Source organism: Uranotaenia lowii, chromosome 1, assembly GCF_029784155.1.
Source record: "Uranotaenia lowii strain MFRU-FL chromosome 1, ASM2978415v1, whole genome shotgun sequence".
Classification (NCBI taxonomy): Eukaryota; Metazoa; Arthropoda; class Insecta; order Diptera; family Culicidae; genus Uranotaenia; species Uranotaenia lowii.
Window position 1 is genome coordinate 109,440,181 of NC_073691.1, and position 19,743 is coordinate 109,459,923.

General features: G+C 37.5%; 1 protein-coding gene across 1 annotated transcript in view; it reads left to right on the forward strand.

Moving 5' to 3' along the window:
- The window catches only part of LOC129738536 (protein 60A-like), a 276,432-nt gene that overhangs the window by 99,184 nt on the left and 157,505 nt on the right, over positions 1–19,743 (forward strand). The window lies entirely within an intron of this gene.

Consider the following 19,743-nt stretch of genomic DNA (forward strand, 5'->3'; position numbering starts at 1 on the left):
AATATTACAGAAAATGTCCTGTAAAGCGGGCCATAGACTACACAAATTGGCCTGTACAAATGCGATGATTCCGCGTCGATTGTTTGATCTATGCTCGCCCACACACTATACAAACATATTTCACGCGAACACAAATGATTGCTGGCGAAAACAGCAACAGCAACAAAAAAACCATCTCCACCCTGGCTGGGAGAATGTTTTGTACAAAATATTTCGATCCCGACCGATTTTACACCAACCGTTTGGGCGCTCATTCAAGCAGTGCCATACACTATGCAAATCGTGCTCACAGCGACAAAATTTCATCGAATTTCATCGCATTTGTACAAATGTTGTGTAGTCTATGGCCCGCTTAACAAAAAGGAGCAGGACATTGACAGTATTATTACAGGCCAAAAAAAAAATACGTGCTATCAAATCACACGACACGTAATTTTTTCAACCTGTAAAACTACGGTAACAATCAAGCTCCTTTTTTGTTACAGGATGTTCTCTTTAAAATCAAATGACTTTTATTTACTTTTAAAGTAATCAGTTAAAAATAACGTGTTGTTTCCAATTAAAGGTTTATTTTTTTTTAAAGTCAACCATGTTCAATGACACGTAATAGTCATTATTTTTTTCTGTGCAGTCGCTTGGCAAGTGCGGATGTATTTTTGTTTCGCAATACTAATCGGGTGCTTTATACACGCAAAAGTGCAGTTAAAATTGGAAGTTTCCACTATCAGTTATCCTGCATCATTCGGTCGTCAATTGCCGAATCAATTCAGCAACAGAAGTGACAAGCTGTGTTTCCCCCGGCAGCGCTGGTGCGCAATCCCCACATCTGGCTGGAACATCAGGCTGCCTTGTCGTCACCATCAGCACCAGGACCATCAGCAGAGAAGTACAAATTGTTTCCTCCCAATTATTCCGGGTTTGATTACTGTTTGGGTGGTTGTCCGATAGATCCGGTATTAATGGCCGTGACCGGATAACCGGAGACATTGCACAACTCTGATTCGATTGGTCATTCTCTCCCGGTAAATCGATCCATCATCAAACAACCGAGGAAAAATCATCGCCGTCGTCATCGCCAGGGCCAGCTGCGATCAACGGAGAACACGTGGTTGTGTACCAAAGAAAATACACTCAAGAAAAATAGCTCATAAAGAAGTGCTTGAAAAAATTGTAAGTTCTTTTTCATTCTTTTTCACTTTTTCTTTTAACTATCTTTTTCCCTATATTTTGACCATTGTTTGCTTCGTTCATATTTTTAACGTCGGACATTCGTGTTCGTGTGAAGAAATATGAGCGAAGGCGGGAGGCTAATCCCCTCAACTGAGGATGATGAAGATAGCATCTATGAGGATGAGGAGCATTTAGAGGATTCGGTTGTTGCGGGTCCTTCTAATGAATTTTATTCTCCAATGGATGATTATTCTGAGTCATCCTCAGTTGAAAGTAAAGCATCCCGACTCCGAGTCTACACAGAGAGTCCAACTTTCACTGGTCCTTGGGTGGTTTTCATCCGGCCCAAAAAGAATGGAAAACAGTTGAATGTGGTTCAGATCACAAGAGATCTGGCAAGGTGGTCCTCCGTAACCTGCATTAAAAAGGTGCGTCCAAACAAATTGCGAGTTGAAGTGGCCAACCGGAAAGCCGCAAATGAAATTGCTGTCAGCAATTTTATAAACTTAGAGTACCACGTGTACATTCCGTCTCGAGACGTAGAGATCGAGGGCGTGATTACAGAAATGAGTTTGAAGGCAGATTACGTGAAATCCAACGGCGTTGGTAAGTTTAAGAGCCTCGATTCGGCTTCGGTCGAAATCTTGGATTGCCGCCAACTCAGAACTGCCACCGTCGTAAATGGAGTCAAAGGGTACTCACCTTCAAGCTCATTTCGTGTGACCTTTGCGGGTACCGCCCTCCCTCATTACGTCTTGATTGACGGAATTTTGAGGCTTCCTGTGCGACTCTTTGTTCCTCGCCCAATGGATTGCAAAAATTGCAATAAGTTGGGGCACACTGCGTCGCACTGCTGTAACAAGCCACGGTGCCCCAAATGCGGGGAGAATCATGGGGCTGGAGCGTGCTCAGCAATAGAGCAGAAATGTGTCTATTGCGGGGGCTCACCCCATGAAATCTCTTCGTGCGAGGCATATAAGAGTCGCTGGGATAGTCAAAAGCGCTCTTTGAAGGAACGTTCAAAACGGTCTTATGCCGCCATTTTGAAGAGCGCGGCGCCTCCGATCCAACCTCATACAAGTAACATTTTTACTGCGCTGTCAGTTGTAGGCAATGTAGAATCAGATTCTACCGACGAAGAACACCCGGTCATCTTTGTAGCCAACTCGCGAAAACGCTCAAAACCAGCACCGAAGACCCCCAAAATTCCTGCAAAAATCCCAACATTTAGTCCCTCAATTGGTATTAAACAAAAACCGCCACCTATAGTACCTATAGTGAAAGAAAAACAAGTCCCTCCTGGATTCCGTATGAATATGACATCTCAAAATACACCAGACATTGCGGAAACTGCTAAGTCTTTCATTCCTAACGTAATTTCGTCAGAATCAACTTCACAATCTGGAATTTTTAAATTGTCCGACATTTTAAATGGGGTCTTTACTTTTTTCAACGTCTCGGAATCGATCAGGAGTATTGTTACCTCTATGCTTCCTGTAGTAAAGACATTTTTGAAGCAATTGATGCAAACATGACCCCTTCTTTCAGTGTTTATCTCTCTCGATGGCTAATTTAAGCCGAGAGGTCGGAGATATCACTGTGTTACAGTGGAATTGTCGTAGCCTAATCCCTAAACTGGATCCGTTCAAATTTCTTCTTCACGAAACTAGTTGCGATATTTTTGCCCTTTCTGAAACATGGCTTTCTTCTCAATCAAACATCTCATTCCACGATTTTAACATCATCCGTTTGGATCGCAATGATTCTTATGGAGGGGTGCTTTTAGGGATCAATAAGCGCCACTCTTTCTATAGAATCCACCTCCCTTTGTCAAGAGGAATTGAAGCTGTTGCTTGTCATACAACTATAAGGGGTAAGGACTTATGTGTTGTCAGTTTGTACTGGCCTCAGAGAGTTGCAGTTAACCAAAGCCACCTAGAGGACCTGTGCTCAGTGCTACCTGAACCAAGGTTGATCCTGGGTGACTTTAATTCACATGGGACTGTCTGGGGGGAGCAAACTGACGATAGTCGTTCTACTCTTATCTATGACATTTGCGATAGTTTCAATTTAACAGTTTTGAACACGGGTGATAAAACACGGGTACCTAAACCTCCTGCTAGACAAAGTGCAATTGACCTCACTCTGCTCAAACTCACTATCATTGGATTGCCAGTGGAAGGTAATCCCTGATCCCAATGGTAGTGATCACCTGCCTATCAAAATTACAATCACCAATGGGGTGAACGCTTCAAATTCAACAAATATGGTATATGACCTCACAAGACACATCGACTGGAAAAAGTACTCGGACGCAATTGTTTCAGCCATCTATTCTGTGGAAGTGTTACCTCCGTTGGAGGAATATACCTTCCTTGCTTGCTTGATCCATGATAGTGCAATTAAATCTCAAACGAAACCCATCCCAGATCCATCTGTTCGCCGAAGGCCTCCCGATCCATGGTGGGACAGTCAGTGCACTAAACTTTACGTGGACAAATCGAACGCTTCTAAAGTTTTTCGGAAACACGGAACCCTGGATAACTTCAACGCGTATTTTTCTCTTGAGCAGCAATTTAAAAATTTGATCAAGGGGAAAAAACGTGCGCATTGGCGTAATTTTGTGGGAGGTTTGTCGCGGGAAACATCCTTAAGCACTTTGTGGAATGTGGCACGCAGCATGCGTAATCGTTCTCACACGAACGAAAGTGAAGAACATTCGCAAAAATGGATTTTCAATTTCGCGCGGAAAATCTGTCCAGATTCCACACCTGTGCAAAAAATCATCCGAAGTGTGTCTCCGAACAGATGCGATCTGGATTCCAGCTTTTCAATGATGGAATTCTCACTTGCTCTCCTTTCTTGTAACAATTCAGCTCCGGGAGTTGATAAAATCAAATTTAACTTGTTGAAAAACCTTCCGGATGCCGCCAAATTTCGCTTGTTGAATTTATTTAATCAATTCTTGGAGCATAACATTGTTCCCGAAGATTGGAGACAAGTGAGAGTTATTGCCATCCAAAAGCCTGGAAAACCAGCTTCCGATTTTAATTCGTACCGTCCAATAGCGATGTTGTCTTGCATTAGGAAATTGATGGAGAAAATGATTTTGTTCCGATTGGATAAATGGGTGGAAACAAATGGTCTCCTTTCAGATACTCAATTTGGGTTTCGAAGGGGCAAAGGGACAAACGATTGTCTTGCTTTGCTGTCTTCAGAGATACAAATGGCGTACGCAAAACGTGAGCAAATGGCTTCAGTGTTTCTAGACATAAAGGGAGCTTTTGATGCAGTCTCAATAGAGGTTTTGTCTGACAAGTTGCACTCCCGGGGTCTGCCTCCTCTATTGAACAACATCTTATACAGCTTGCTTTGTGAGAAACATCTGAATTTTGCTCACGGAGATATTTCAATTAGAAGGACCTCTTACATGGGCCTCCCGCAAGGTTCATGTTTGAGTCCACTTTTGTACAACTTTTACGTAAGTGACATCGACAGTTGTCTCTCCGAAGGTTGCACACTAAGACAACTTGCAGATGACGGCGTAGTGTCTGTCACAGGATCTACTGAGTCTCATCTGCACAGACCTTTACAAGATACTTTAGACAGATTGTCAAGCTGGGCTTCGGGGCTTGGGATTGAGTTTTCTCCACAGAAAACGGAGATGGTTGTTTTCTCTAAGAAGCGTAGACCTGCTCAACCTAAGCTTCATCTCCTAGGCAGAACGATCACTCAATCGAGGTGTTTTAAGTATCTTGGGGTTTGGTTTGATTCCAAGTGTACCTGGAGAGCCCAGATTGAGTATCTGAAAGGAAAATGCCAACAAAGAATCAATTTTCTCCGATCAATCACTGGCACCTGGTGGGGAGCCCATCCAGAAGATCTTTTAAAATTGTATCGAACAACAATTCTCTCAGTTATGGAATATGGTAGCTTCTGTTTCCAGTCGGCTGCCAAAACTCATCTCATCAAACTCGAGCGTATCCAATATCGTTGTCTCCGCATCGCTTTGGGCTGTATGCCCTCAACGCATAATATGAGTCTTGAAGTTTTGGCTGGCATACTCCCACTAAAAGATCGATTCAATTTATTATCACTCCGGTTCCTCATCAGGTGTGAGGTCATGAACCCATTGGTGACCGCAAATTTTGAAAGGCTTCTTGAGCAAAATCTTCAAACCAGATTTATGTCTATATACCATGTCTTCATGTCCATGCAGGTTAATCCTTCTTCATATTCTCCAACTCGTGTTTACATCCCAGACTACGACAACTCTTCTGTCCAGTTTGATTTGTCTATGCAGCAAGAAATTCGTGGAATCCCTGATTCGCATCGTCCACTTCTGATTCCAAGAATTTTCGATGCTAAATATAGACACGTCGATGCTGACAAAATGTACTTTACAGATGGGTCGCTTATAGAGGAATCAACGGGATTTGGAGTTTTTAACGAAATAGCTACTGCCTCATATAACCTCCATCCACCATGCTCTGTATACATCGCAGAATTAGGAGCCATTTACTGGGCGTTGGACAGCGTCGTTTCAAGGCCAGTAGGACACTACTATATTATAACGGACAGCCTCAGTTCTGTTGAAGCAATCCGTTCAATAAGACCAGGAAAGCACTCACCGTATTTCCTCGGGAAGATACGGGAGACGCTAAGTACTTTATCAAGACGTTGCTTTGCAATCACCTTCGTTTGGGTCCCCTCACATTGCTCGATAATGGGTAATGAGAGGGCGGACTCTCTGGCTAAGGTGGGGGCGATGGAAGGCGACACATATCACCGTGAAATCGTCTTCAACGAATTTTACTTCTTAGTTCGAAGGAACTCTCTTGTCAACTGGCAGCGCAAATGGGACGAGGATGAGTTGGGTCGATGGCTCCACTCGATTATCCCAAAGGTAAGCCTCAAACCCTGGTTTAATAGATTGGATCTGAGTAGGGATTTTATTCGTGTATTTTCCCGTCTCATGTCCAATCATTATTCCTTAGACGCGGTACTCTATCGTTTGAATATTGTTGGCAGCAATTTGTGTAGTTGCGGCCAAGGTTACCATGACATCGAGCATATTGTCTGGTCGTGTGAGGTCTATCTTGTCGCCAGAACGAATTTTATAGACTCCCTTCGGGCCCGAGGAAAACCACCTAACGTCCCAGTGAGAGATGTACTAGCTATGCTAGATTTGGACTACATGCTCGAAATCTATCTTTTTCTAAAAGCTATCGATCTTCGTCTATAATTCTTTTTATTTTCATATTTCCCTTTCCTATCCTCTTTCTCTTTAAAATAAAAGTGTTAAGCTAAGCAAAATATTGTAAAAACAAAAAACGAGTTTGGCTCCTTAAAACCTGAAGGTATGAGCCGTTTCAAATAAAGATTTACAAAAAAAAAAAGAAAAACAGCAGAGGATTGAAATTGGCCGGTAGTTCTCCACACGATGCGCATTCCCAGACTTATGAATCGGCGATATAGAAGCGATTTTCCAATGGCTAGGAAAAACACCTTCTGAGATTGATCGGTTGAAAATTAAACGAAGCGGTGTTGCAAGAGATACAGCTAATCTCGAAACCAATGACGATGGAATGCCATCTGGACCTGGACCTTTCGATGGATCGAGCGAACTGAGTACGTTTAACACTTCCTGATCGGTAAATAGAGGTTGTGGGAGCCTGACGTCATAGTTCGGTAGAGTTCCAAAATAGGTATCAGCGCAATCAGGATTAGACGAGCTATAAACACTGCTGAAGAATTCCGAAAATAAATCAGCGGATTCCCTGAAGCTACTCGAGATGCGTCCATGAAACGATACAGAAAATGGAATCGTATTTTTGAGGCGGCGGCTGTTCATAAATTTCCAAAAACTCGATGGATCTTGCTTTACGTTGCGTTCGATGTTTAAAATGTATTATTTAAAGGCAGTGTTTCGCAGGGTTGAGTACTCAACTTCTAAACCAGATAGGATAGTCTTGTTATGATCAGATTTATCCTTGAAGTAACGATTCCGGGCTTTCCGAACTAAGTTGCGGCTTCTACGAAGTTCTGAGTTCCACCAAGGGAGCTTAAACGGCTTATGTCGGTTTGGTCGTCTGGGAGGGGTGCACTCACGAAGTATACCCCAAAGGTGGTCATAGAATATGGAAAGAGCACTGTCGATATCCAGATTGGCAAAGGTAGAGATCCAATCAGGCTTCCCAAAAGTACTGCATTGCGATGACAGCTTTTTCTTCGCCGAACAAACTGTATCGGTTTGCCTTTCCACTCGGTTCGCTGCTGTACCGTCGGTGACGAATAAAAATGCTTCGGCTACGTCGCACACGTTCGGGAACGAAGACTGTATCTGAACAATCGGCTAAAGCTTGCGCTGCCGAAAGTGTTGTGCTTTAAGCTGTAGCGAACCGAACCGACAGTTCGATTTTCATTCTTTCATGCCTCCTGTTTCGCAAATAATTTCATCCTAACTGTCGGCTGTAGGGCGTGACAGTTTTGCGCAGGACTGTCACGGGCGACTGTCATGCCCATACCGTTTCCATGCCCGGTCGTATGCTGCTGATGCTGCTGCTCGATTCGAATTGACCGAACGAGCAATCTATTCCAACCGAGCAGCAGCATACGACCGAGGCGTAACGCGATGTGTGGTTTCGGTGAAGGTTATGCGAAAATTGTTATAATAATTACCTTCGATAAAAAAAACCTTAAAAAGACATGAATTCAATCGTACAATTTAATACTTTTTTATTATTTTATTTTTATTTTTTATTTAGAATCATAGCCTTAGAAATATTTCACTCACGGGAGAAGTGGGTTGGGATGGAACACATTTTTTGTGTCGATTCGAAAGGAAACTTGGCCGTTATAATTTTTCTCTAGAATTTGTTTGAGTATTAGAAAAAATGAAAAAAATTGAGAAAACGAATTGTAAAAAACGAATATAAAAGGCAAGTGATGGGAACCATGAAACATAAAATAAATAATCGTAGAAATAATCATTTTGGGGTGAAAATCTCGAAGTGAGTTCTTGTATTGAATCTCAATCTGAAATTTGAACCTGAAACATAAAACTAAGCCTGATACCTTCAACTAGAAATCTGAATGTAGAATTTTAATCCGAATCTAAATATAAAACCCTTCTCTGAAATCTGAATCTGAAACCTGATCTCAAAATTAGAACCTGGAATCCCAATATTCAATTTGAATAAGAATCTGAAATCTCAATCTTAAATTTGAATCTGAAATATAAATCTCAAATTTGAAACTGAAATCTGAATCTGAAATTAGAATTTGAAATCTGAATCTGAATCTGAAATCCGAATCTGAAATTGGAACATGAAATCTGAATCTGAAATTCGAATCTTACATCTAAATACGAAATCTGAATCTGAATCTGAAATCTGACTCTGAAATCTGTTTCTAAAATCTGAATCTGAAATCTGAATCTGAAATCTGAATCTGAAATCTGAATCTAAAATCTGAATCTGAAATCTGAATCTGAAATCTGAAATCTGAATCTGAAATCTGAATCTGAAATCTGAATCTGAAATCTGAATCTGAAATCTGAATCTGAAATCTGAATCTGAAATCTGAATCTGAAATCTGAATCTGAAATCTGAATCTGAAATCTGAATCTGAAATCTGAATCTGAAATCTGAATCTGAAATCTGAATCTGAAATCTGAATCTGAAATCTGAATCTGAAATCTGAATCTGAAATCTGAATCTGAAATCTGAATCTGAAATCTGAATCTGAAATCTGAATCTGAAATCTGAATCTGAAATCTGAAATCTGAATCTGAAGTCTGAATCTGAAATCTGAATCTGAAATCTGAATCTGAAATCTGAATCTGAAATCTGAATCTGAAATCTGAATCTGAAATCTGAATCTGAAATCTGAATCTGAAATCTGAATCTGAAATCTGAATCTGAAATCTGAATCTTTAATCTGAAATCTGAAATCTGAATCTGAAATCTGAATCTGAAATCTGAATCTGAAATTTGAATCTGAAATCTGAATCTGAGATCTGAATCTGAAATCTGAATCTGAAATCTGAATCTGAAATCTGAATCTGAAATCTGAATCTGAAATCTGAATCTGAAATCTGAATCTGAAATCTGAATCTGAAATCTGAATCTGAAATCTGAATCTGAAATCTGAATCTGAAATCTGAATCTGAAATCTGAATCTGAAATCTGAATCTGAAATCTGAATCTGAAATCTGAATCTGAAATCTGAATCTGAAATCTGAAATCTGAATCTGAAGTCTGAATCTGAAATCTGAATCTGAAATCTGAATCTGAAATCTGAATCTGAAATCTGAATCTGAAATCTGAATCTGAAATCTGAATCTGAAATCTGAATCTGAAATCTGAATCTGAAATCTGAATCTGAAATCTGAATCTTTAATCTGAAATCTGAAATCTGAATCTGAAATCTGAATCTGAAATCTGAATCTGAAATTTGAATCTGAAATCTGAATCTGAAATCTGAATCTGAAATCTGAATCTGAAATCTGAATCTGAAATCTGAATCTGAAATCTGAATCTGAAATCTGAATCTGAAATCTGAATCTGAAATCTGAATCTGAAATCTGAATCTGAAATCTGAATCTGAAATCTGAATCTGAAATCTGAATCTGAAATCTGAATCTGAAATCTGAATCTGAAATCTGAATCTGAAATCTGAATCTGAAATCTGAATCTGAAATCTGAATCTGAAATCTGAATCTGAAATCTGAATCTAAAATCTGAATCTGAAATCTGAATCTGAAATCTGAATCTGAAATCTGAATCTGAAATCTGAATCTGAAATCTGAATCTGAAATCTGAATCTGAAATCTGAATCTGAAATCTGAATCTGAAATTTGAATCTGAAATCTGAATCTGAAATCTGAATCTGAAATCTGAATCTGAAATCTGAATCTGAAATCAGAATCTGAAAACAGAATCTGAAATCTGAATCTGAAATCCTTATCTGAAATCTGTATCTGAAATCTGAATCTGGAATCTGAAATCTGAATCTGAATCTGAAATCAGAATCTGAAAACAGAATCTGAAATCTGAATCTGAAATCTGAATCTGAAATCTGTATCTGAAATCTGAATCTGGAATCTGAATCTGAAATCTGAATCTGAAATCTGAATCTGAAATCAGAATCTGAAAACAGAATCTGAAATCTGAAATCCTAATCTGAAATCTTAATCTGAAATCTGTATCTGAAATCTGAATCTGGAATCTGAATCTGAAATCTGAATCTGAAATTTGAATCTAAAATTTGAATCTGAAATCTGAATCTAAAATTTCAATCTTAAATCTAAATTTGAAATCGGAATTTGTTTCTGATTCTGAAATCTGAATCTGAAATCCGTTTCTAAAATCTGAGTCTTAAATCTGAATCTGAAATCTGAATATCATATTTGATCCCTAAATTTAATTCTGAAATCTGAGTCTGCAAAGCTGAATCTGAAATTTAAGTCCTAAACTTGAATCTGAAATCCGAATTGGAATCTAAAATCTTGATCTGAAGTATGAATCTGAAATCCGAATTTGCATCTGAAATCTGAAATCGCATATTTCAATTTGAAATCTAAAATCTTGAACTTTATTATTCATAAACGACATCCAATATCAGGCTGGAAAACAACACGCATCAATGCGTGTCGACCAACTAATAACGTAAGGATAGCCAGCCGCAGTAGCTAGCTTGAGCTTCAAGCAGAAGTTCGTTAATTCTAAATTAAATCGACCCGAGCGTGAGCCGATGATGATCCAATGCGAATCTCGGCTACAGTCGGACGTTATTAGCAGTACTGTTATGCGAAGTTTAACGCATTGAAAACTGTCACGAAGATTTCCTCAAAACTGTCACGGAGCTTTAAAGGCTATCATATCCACGAGCAAACTTTCGCATGAGGTAAACCAAGGCGTCGTTGTACATCGCACGAATGCGCCTTTTAAAACTGTCGGGGAAGAAATATTCGGAAAGCTTTCACCGAAGTGGATGTGCGACGTTCGCAAGAATACTGTCGTTCGGCAGTACTTTTGGGAAGCCTGGATCCAATTTGTTTCTGCTAACGATTCTATCGCACGATCGGTATCACAGTGCATAAAATCTAATTCACAAGATACGGGGTGAACTATTTCCATACTGCATGCTCCGTAAGGATTGTCAATTAATAAAATTGAAGGGTGATGATGTCGATCAGTTTTTAAAATGGCGTGTGGTGGGTTAACAATTTCTGCAAGATCTGGTCTATTCAAGAATATTAAGTCGAGAATTCTGCCATTAGCGTTAACGAGAGAGCACATCTGAGCTAAACCAGATGCAATAGTGCACTCAATTACAGCCAGTTCCTGTTCAGTTGAGGCGTTTACCGGCAGGAAACTATTAGTATCCTCGTCAAAACTCCAGTTTAAGTTCGGTAGGTTATAATCCCCGGCTACGACGATAATATCTTGACTAGTTGCCGAACTCGTTAATCGATCAATTGCTGACATATGGGACGAATATAGAGTAGTTTCGCTATTAGGTCTAAAGTAAACACAGCACAAGTAGACGAAACGGCATTGATCCTTGATTCGCACAACGATTTGCTCTAAATGATCACATTCAGGTACTGCTACAGAGACTGCATCGATGCCATGCCTTACTGCAATCAATACGCCTCCACCTCGTCTCAGCTGACTTGTGTTCGAATTTCTATCATTGCGGTAAATACTGTAGTTCAAAGCTAATTCAGAGCTTGCTATGTCATCTTTCAACCAAGTTTCTGTGATCATGACAATGTCGTATTCACATGAGGACAGTGCGAGTAGAAATTGATTGGTTTTTGTACGCATACCACCTGCATTCTGATAGTATACGGTTAATTGACGGCTAACGATAGAGCGATTTTGCAAAGATGAGTTAGCGGATGTTGCAGGAGGAGGTGGTACTGATGAAGGCAAGGTAGTGACGGCGGATTCTAATTCGGCAAAGTGACGGTTGTCAACGTTCAGTTGACCATTCAAATTGGCGTCGCAAAGGGTGTCTGTTGGTTCGGTTTGAAATCGAGTCGTGGCTGCTTCGGAATGGGTAAAAAACTCTCAGGCGAATTATCGACAAACTGCCGGAAACGGATTCCTGCTGGCCAAGTTTCGGATGACAACGCCTTGTCCTTCAAATCGAGCGAAACACCAACTTTGAACGATACAAACGAAAGCGTGCTGACTTCTCTGCCCCTAGGAACCAACTTTTTGAGCTGGACTTCATCAGTTCCAAGTTGAGAACGAACGAATTGCAGAACACTATCATCGGGCGCGTTAGGAAGAATGCCAGAAAGATACAACCAAAATGACGGAGGTGTTGAATAAAGATTGTTGTTGGTGGCGATTTCATTATTGGCTGCACCGGTACCTACAGCACATAACAATTTTTGTTGTCGTTCAGTAAAGTTGTCCACAACTATGTTTTTTTCACGGCGACGCTTAAGATGGGCAGATGAAACAACGGCTGAACTCACAGATGACCTATTTTTCGGATTGAGGATTGGAGTTGCGCAAACGTTCACCGGAAGAGGATTTGCTCGGAGTTCATTTCGAACTTCTTGAAGAATACTCTTACGGATCTCATTTTTAAGAGATTCTTTCAAGGAGTCGAGCAGGGTGTTATTAGCAACGTTTGTTGATACTAAAGCGTTGGAAAAGCGGGCTTTAGATACCATCATTTTACAGCTTTGGCACATCCACACAAGATGTCCATTCTTGCGAAGGTCTGCGCGAGAATTATCGTGTATACCAGAGCATTTTACACAGACAACGATGGAACAAAAAACTCCACATTGAACGAACTCACCGTCGAAAGTCATGGCACACTTTCCGCAAATATTCGCCATTTTGAAAAGGTATTACTTTTCCAGTATGATAGTTACCCAATGTGACGTTCAGATGGCGTTGCTATGTGACTTTTCGACGTAGCCTCTGCTAGCGGTCGAACGAAATGACGTTTCCTCGCCCTCGTTGGCTTGAGCGAGACGAAAGTTTGTTGTTGTTCTGTCGTTGAATCCTCGAAGGCGGGTGCGAGACGGAAGATGTTGATGTTTTTGTTGGTAGATCGGTGGTCGAATAAAAACAGCAAAGCGAAAATGGTTCTTTATTGATCCGAAATCGCTTTCCGTGCGAGCTGGGGGTTTTTGGTTATTGTGCGGGTTCGTTCGGTGCTGGTTTGCCTGGTGATATGGTTCTCGAATCGGATCTTATCGGATTTCACCAAGAAAATTCGTATGGAATCGGAGCAGTTGAATATGCTTTGTATACACTTCACACTTGTTGGTAAGCGTCATGACTCGTATTTAACTGATTAAAATGTGATATAATGTGGATTTCATATTTTATTTATATTCATAATTTTCAACACGCATTTATACCACAGATAACTAACGGTTTCGGTTGAAGTTTTTTTTCTAATTGCACGCTGCATATGCGACAAACAAAAACAAATAAAACCGATCGTTTTTGAATGAATGCCCCGTCAAGAAAAACTAACAGAACTTGAATCCAGAGCTGCGAATGTTCGGGAGAAAATTCAAAGTCGAGTTTTTCTAAAATATCTTAGTAGGTTTGCTACACTCCCAATCCACGTGTTGTTTTGGTCAACGAAATTTATTAGATGAAAATATCACAGTCGCCACTATCATTGATTTTTCGTCAAACGAAATTGTCATGGCTATATGTTTTGTTGAATAGAAAAATTCGGTTGAAGCTGACTCCCCGAAATAGATTGAATGAAATTAGAATTATCAGTAACTACCCGAGCAGACATTGATGCCCGAATTGAAAGCAAACTGAGATCATAATAAGGTGTCAACAGCAAACTGATAGCATTATTTGCTGTTGACTTTTGTACGAGAGCAAAATTAGGCATAATTAAGTTTTCATATATTTTTATTTGACAGCAAACTGAGACCACACTTAAGTATTAAAGGCAAACAATGAGCAAAACATGGTGTAGTTTCACAGCAAAAACTGAATCATTCAATTTAAAATCGAAAGCGATGCAAATTGCTAAGAATCATTGCTGCCGGTCCTAATCAAGGTTGCCGAATAAAAATTCTGTGTTTTTGACGAAAAAATTCTGTAATTCTGTGATTTGAATCCAAAATTCTATGATAAGATTCTGTGATTTTCACCGAAAATTCATGCCTAATATTCTTATTTTTAAAATAAATATGATATAAATCAAAAAACAGTGTTGACTTCATAAAATTTTCATGATTTTGAGTCAGAAATCCAAAGTAAATATGGACATAAAAATTTATTTGTTTGAAAAAGTGTACAAAATTTCAGAATTCTGTAAAAAATTCAAAATTCTGTGTTCTGTGAAACAGATTCTGTGACAAAAGTATGCTCAAAATTCTGTGAAATTATAGATTATTCTATGATTTCGGCAACCTTGGTCCTAATCCCGAGAACGGAGGATTTTTTTTAAGAACGTATTTTTATTTGTTTTTCTGTTTATAATATATATTTATTTATTTTTGTTAATATTTGAAGTATTTGATTTTGTTTTCTCTCAATTTATTAATTTTTAAATTTATTCTTTATTTATTTATTTTTAATCATTTCATTTAAAAAAGTTTACTGTAAATATAAAAATCTGAGGATTCCTTTACTTTATTTTAAAATTAAACTTATACAAGTTAAAATATTTTCATTTCACGTTAATAAATCTATAAGGTTATTAAATATCATTTATGAATTAAAGATTAAAAGATTAGAACTTGTGAGGAAATTGGATGATACTGATATTTCCTAATTTTGCGAAATGATTCTGTATCCTGTGTTAAATATTTATAGTTCAAAGCAAAAGGGACAGTCTCGTTAGATTAGTTTGCAATATCATCCAAAATTCAGAGTTATATAGTTGACTTCTGCTACATTAAATAGTTTAGGCTAACGCCCGCTGCGGTATCAGAATGATAGGGACGAGTGCGCATTTTTACTTTGCTTGAGATTGGTGCTGAAACTCAAATATAGGTTGCGAACTTGACATAAGTGTAATTCAAAAGATAAGTGTAAAAAATCGTTTTTATGAGTATTCGCTACAAAACTACATGACTTCAAAACGTTTCACAAAATCGCAATGAATAAGTAAAGAAAATTTCGTAAAGAAAATTTTATTTTAATATATTTTTTTATTTTCAAGTTTTCCAGTGTTGAGTGAAAAATTTTAACCGTGTATAATTGTAAACAAACATCAATCACAGTCCGCAGTTTCTCCTGATTTCGTTGCCTTACAAAATTGAATACGACTTAAAAAGAATAAAACATAGTAGCGGTCGTGTTTTATTAAGACCGGTGATTATCCGCCAGTACAGGTTGATCCGGGAGCGCGTACTAAGGAGTATAACTAGCAACAAGATGTACCATATGAAAGCATCAGTTTTACTGGAACCTTGCAGACTGATGCTGAACGGAGACAGCCGGAACGTCAAGACCCAGATTGGAAGTATTCCACATCCCTGAAGATCTGTACTTCCTGACAAAGATGTAACATCGATAACCTTTTCTAGCTGGCCCTGATGAATAGAAGCGACTGTTTAATTTCGGAAGGTTCCACGCCGGAAGTGGAGCAGGAGGAGCTGCAGGATTTATTACATCGGGGTAAGTGCGGACTTATGAGCATGCATGAAAATTTTGATAATTTTAACTTTGTAAACAGTTTTCTTCTTGCGAGTAAATGTTTCGTAGAGATTTTAACAAAAAGATAAACTGAAATTAAAATACCCAAAAGGTATTGATGTGTAGGAATATCCAATAATTATATTAGAATAGGATCGTTTGGCCTCTTATATGATTAAGTTAACTTTAATTTGGTATTGTGTTAGATACTTGAACAATATCTATTGAAATCTACATTTTTTTCTTAACACAGCCAAACAAGATGGGGAAAAGGGCGCTTAATATTCGAAAAAAAAACACAAACTGAAAACTGTCGTTTAAAGTTCAGACAACATGTATGAAATTAACCTTGTGCTTTTTGCAGTGTAGCTTAAACCAAGTTAAATTTAATGTTCATTATAAGTTGCATAATAAAAGGCGATTTTTCTAATGCGTTCATTGATTGTGATGTGCTACCAAAATAGCCTTTGTTTATGCAACTTAACATGAAAAAATCAAGCTTGGTTTGTGCTACACTGCAAAAAATTCAAGGTATATTTGAAGTAATAAAGAACAGTTTTTTTTGCTTATAATATTTAGCACTCTTTTCTCTGTTCAACGCTACCTACACAAAGACTTGTTTGGCTTAATTTAAAACAAAATATAAATATTGTTATAGGTATGATTAAAATATCTAGCACCCAACCAACAGCATCTTGTTTGCAGGTATTCAACGATACACTAAAACTTGTTTTTATATTTTTTTTTCAAATTTCTGAAGAATGTTCAAACTTCAACAAAAATATTAAAATATTATCTTAGGCTCATGCTTAATGGATTTTCAGGTTTGTCATAGTAAAATTTATTAGGTAGATTTTTAACTTTAATAGAAAAGATGAAATTAAAAGATCCAAAATGTGTTGATGTGTTAAAATACCTAATAAAACATTTTAAAAATAATTTCTTTGTTAACAGTGACATTGGGTGGTATGAAAAAAACCTAGTAATTGCTTTTGCTAAACTGAATCGAGCAGTCGAGCAGTCGCTTAAAGCAATTGCTTCGGTTGTTATGAATAAAGTTTTTTGACAGCTGTTTTCTCAGTCAGGAGCTTTTACTTTTAGAACAAGCTAGTTTGGTATGAATAAAGCTCGAATCTAAAGCAATTGCTCGGCAAATCTCCAAGCAATTGCTCTATTTTCTAAGCATGCTCGGTAGCAGACTTTTCCAATAAAAAATTCTTTAATAACGTTATGAATTTATCAAATAAGCAATATTTCACTTCAAAACAATTCAAAAAGGCATTTTCAACATGGATAAAGAAAAGTCGAAGTGATAACCCAACTTTTTCATATTCTTGTCGTTGTATAAAATCATTCGTCTAAGATGAAATTAAACAAATCAATTAGTAAATATTTCAAATTTAAAAAAATCCGGCTATAGTGGATGAAGTCCCAATTGGCTCAAAGTAAGAAATAAATTGTAATAATTTAAAACATTATACAGATCTCTCATTTTATATAATTCTAAGATTTAAGAAAAAATATCTAAATTAAAATGCGCGCCTATTGCTTATTTTTCATACAATGGGGGGGGGGTGTGGATGAGAACTTATGATAAATATTAAAGTTAGGCCATTTTTTGTTTGACAATATTTGAATATGTAGGGTTAGTTGCCCTACTTTGGACCCTTTAAGCGTTGGTTTTTAAATAAACATGTTTTTCTCAGAAATGGGCGTGAGGTTTAGATTTTTCAGGAAATTTATTTATAGTTCATGATCTAATCTGCAAGTTTCAATGAAAATTTTCAGCATAGGTTTCACCCTTATTGAAAGATTTGCAAAGATATGGACGATCAAAATTTCCATTTTTGAACCTATTGTTCCTATTTCGGTACTGAACTGGTTCCTTCCATTAGACCTAGATCTAAATTTCCTAGAAAAGTATGATTTTTCAAAAATAAATTAACAAATTAATCAAAAATGTAATCTTCAATCAAATAATATCATAAAAAGTTATTACAGATTTTTAACGATTACAAACACTTAAATTTCTGTTATAATATCTCAAACACCTTCACTCTCCGTTAGCTCTATCAGCAGAGCAATATCTGAAACTTATTTGTGTTTACAAACTTGTTGTTTATTTGCGTAAAGCTGACAAGAAAAGTTTGAAATGTTCAATATTGGTTCTCAATTGTGCCCCAATTAAAAATTCGCACCTTTGTTGATTTTTGGGTGTTGAACCAAAATTTTTCTGATGTCAGGTCTAAAAATGGAACATCAAAGTCAAAAGTTTCCTATTTTTGGACCCTTCACAAATTTTCCGGATTTTCCATTGATTTTCATTTATTTTAGGAAAAATAGGTAGTATGGTTCATATTCTTCACAGTGAAAGTAATTTCCCTTTTAACTTGGGGTTCGACAGTAAAAGAAAGGGATTTTTCCTTATTTACTCTGATTTCTCAAACCGCACCCCACTATGTGAGCAGCCTGAATTACCACTAATGAGAAGGTACATTTTCAAAAACGTTCAAAATTTTATCAGAAAGACTTTTTATGGCAAAAATCGGTATGGTGGGATTCAGGCAGAATAAGAGTTCATTGTGTGCATAGTAGTATTTATATCCTATGCTAGAAAAATGAATTATTTACAGTTTTCGGCATTTTAGGACTAAAGTAGGCTCTAGGTCCAAAGTAGGAGCACTCACCCTATTCATTTTTCTTTAAACTAAACATCAACATACGAGCACAAATTTACCAAAAAAAATCCGGTCGGTCTTACACCCACCACCCGATTCGTCGACTTCAAGGTTACTTTAGCCGTACTTTTCAATTTTCTGATCGTCTTCTTTCATTTTACTTTAGAAAACTTCAGATTCTGCTGGTTGGATAGCTCTATTTTTCGAAGCAAAAGCTATGTTCTAAGACTTTAGTACACATCCGCTAAGCAAATGTTTATTCATACCAAACTAAGCAAATGCTTTGGACTTTTGCTTTGATTGATTTCGAGCTAAGTAAAAGCTACCAAAGCAATTGCTAAACCTTATTCATACCACTAATTATGTTGTTTCAGCTTTGTACCGATATAATGTTCACAATATTTCAATTTCTTTTTCGTCATTCAGCACAACTGTGCATTTTTTTGCATTTGAATAGTGAAAATGGTGAAAAATACTTATTTGTCCCGGAAAAAAATATTTGTAAATATATCGGTTCGAGTATTCTGCAACTTTTCCTACCCTTAATCAGTTATTAACGATGCATTTTTCTCAAAATTTAGAGTTTTTTCGAGCATTAAATTATTGTTTTATTTTTTCGCATTCTCGCATATTTCTTTAAAACTGATAAACAACATGTTCTGCATCACATTCAGCCTTGTTTTATCAAAATTGATTCGCTACAGATTTTATAAGGATTTTTCAAAGTTGAACTAACGAAAAAGTTCTCAATTGCCCGGCGTCTCTTATAGTATTCTGTTCTTTATACGAATTTTAAGTATCTATTTTTGAACATAAATTCAGGCGTTTGGCTGGATAGAATTGTGAGATGAGGTTCGTTAGATTAGAGATTAGTTTCTAATAATTACAAAGTTTCAACAATTGAAAAGATGTTTGATCTTGGGAATAATAATATATAAATAAATAATCAAACCAAAACAAAAGCTGAATCGACTTAGTGGAAATTTGAGGAGACTTCTGCAAAAAAAAAAATCAAATTATGCTACCATTTCTTGTGAGCGAGATTCGGTATCTTTATGACCGGATTAAGATGGTACAAAACTACAAAACAAAAGTTTCAGGTATAATTTTGCCATACAAGTCTGCTCGGGATGTTAAATCCAAATACGGATTCGAATTTATAATTGCTAACACGTTGCATAACTAAAGGCGATTCAGTTTTTTCGGCCAACTTTTTTGGCCAAATGAAACCAAATGCTATC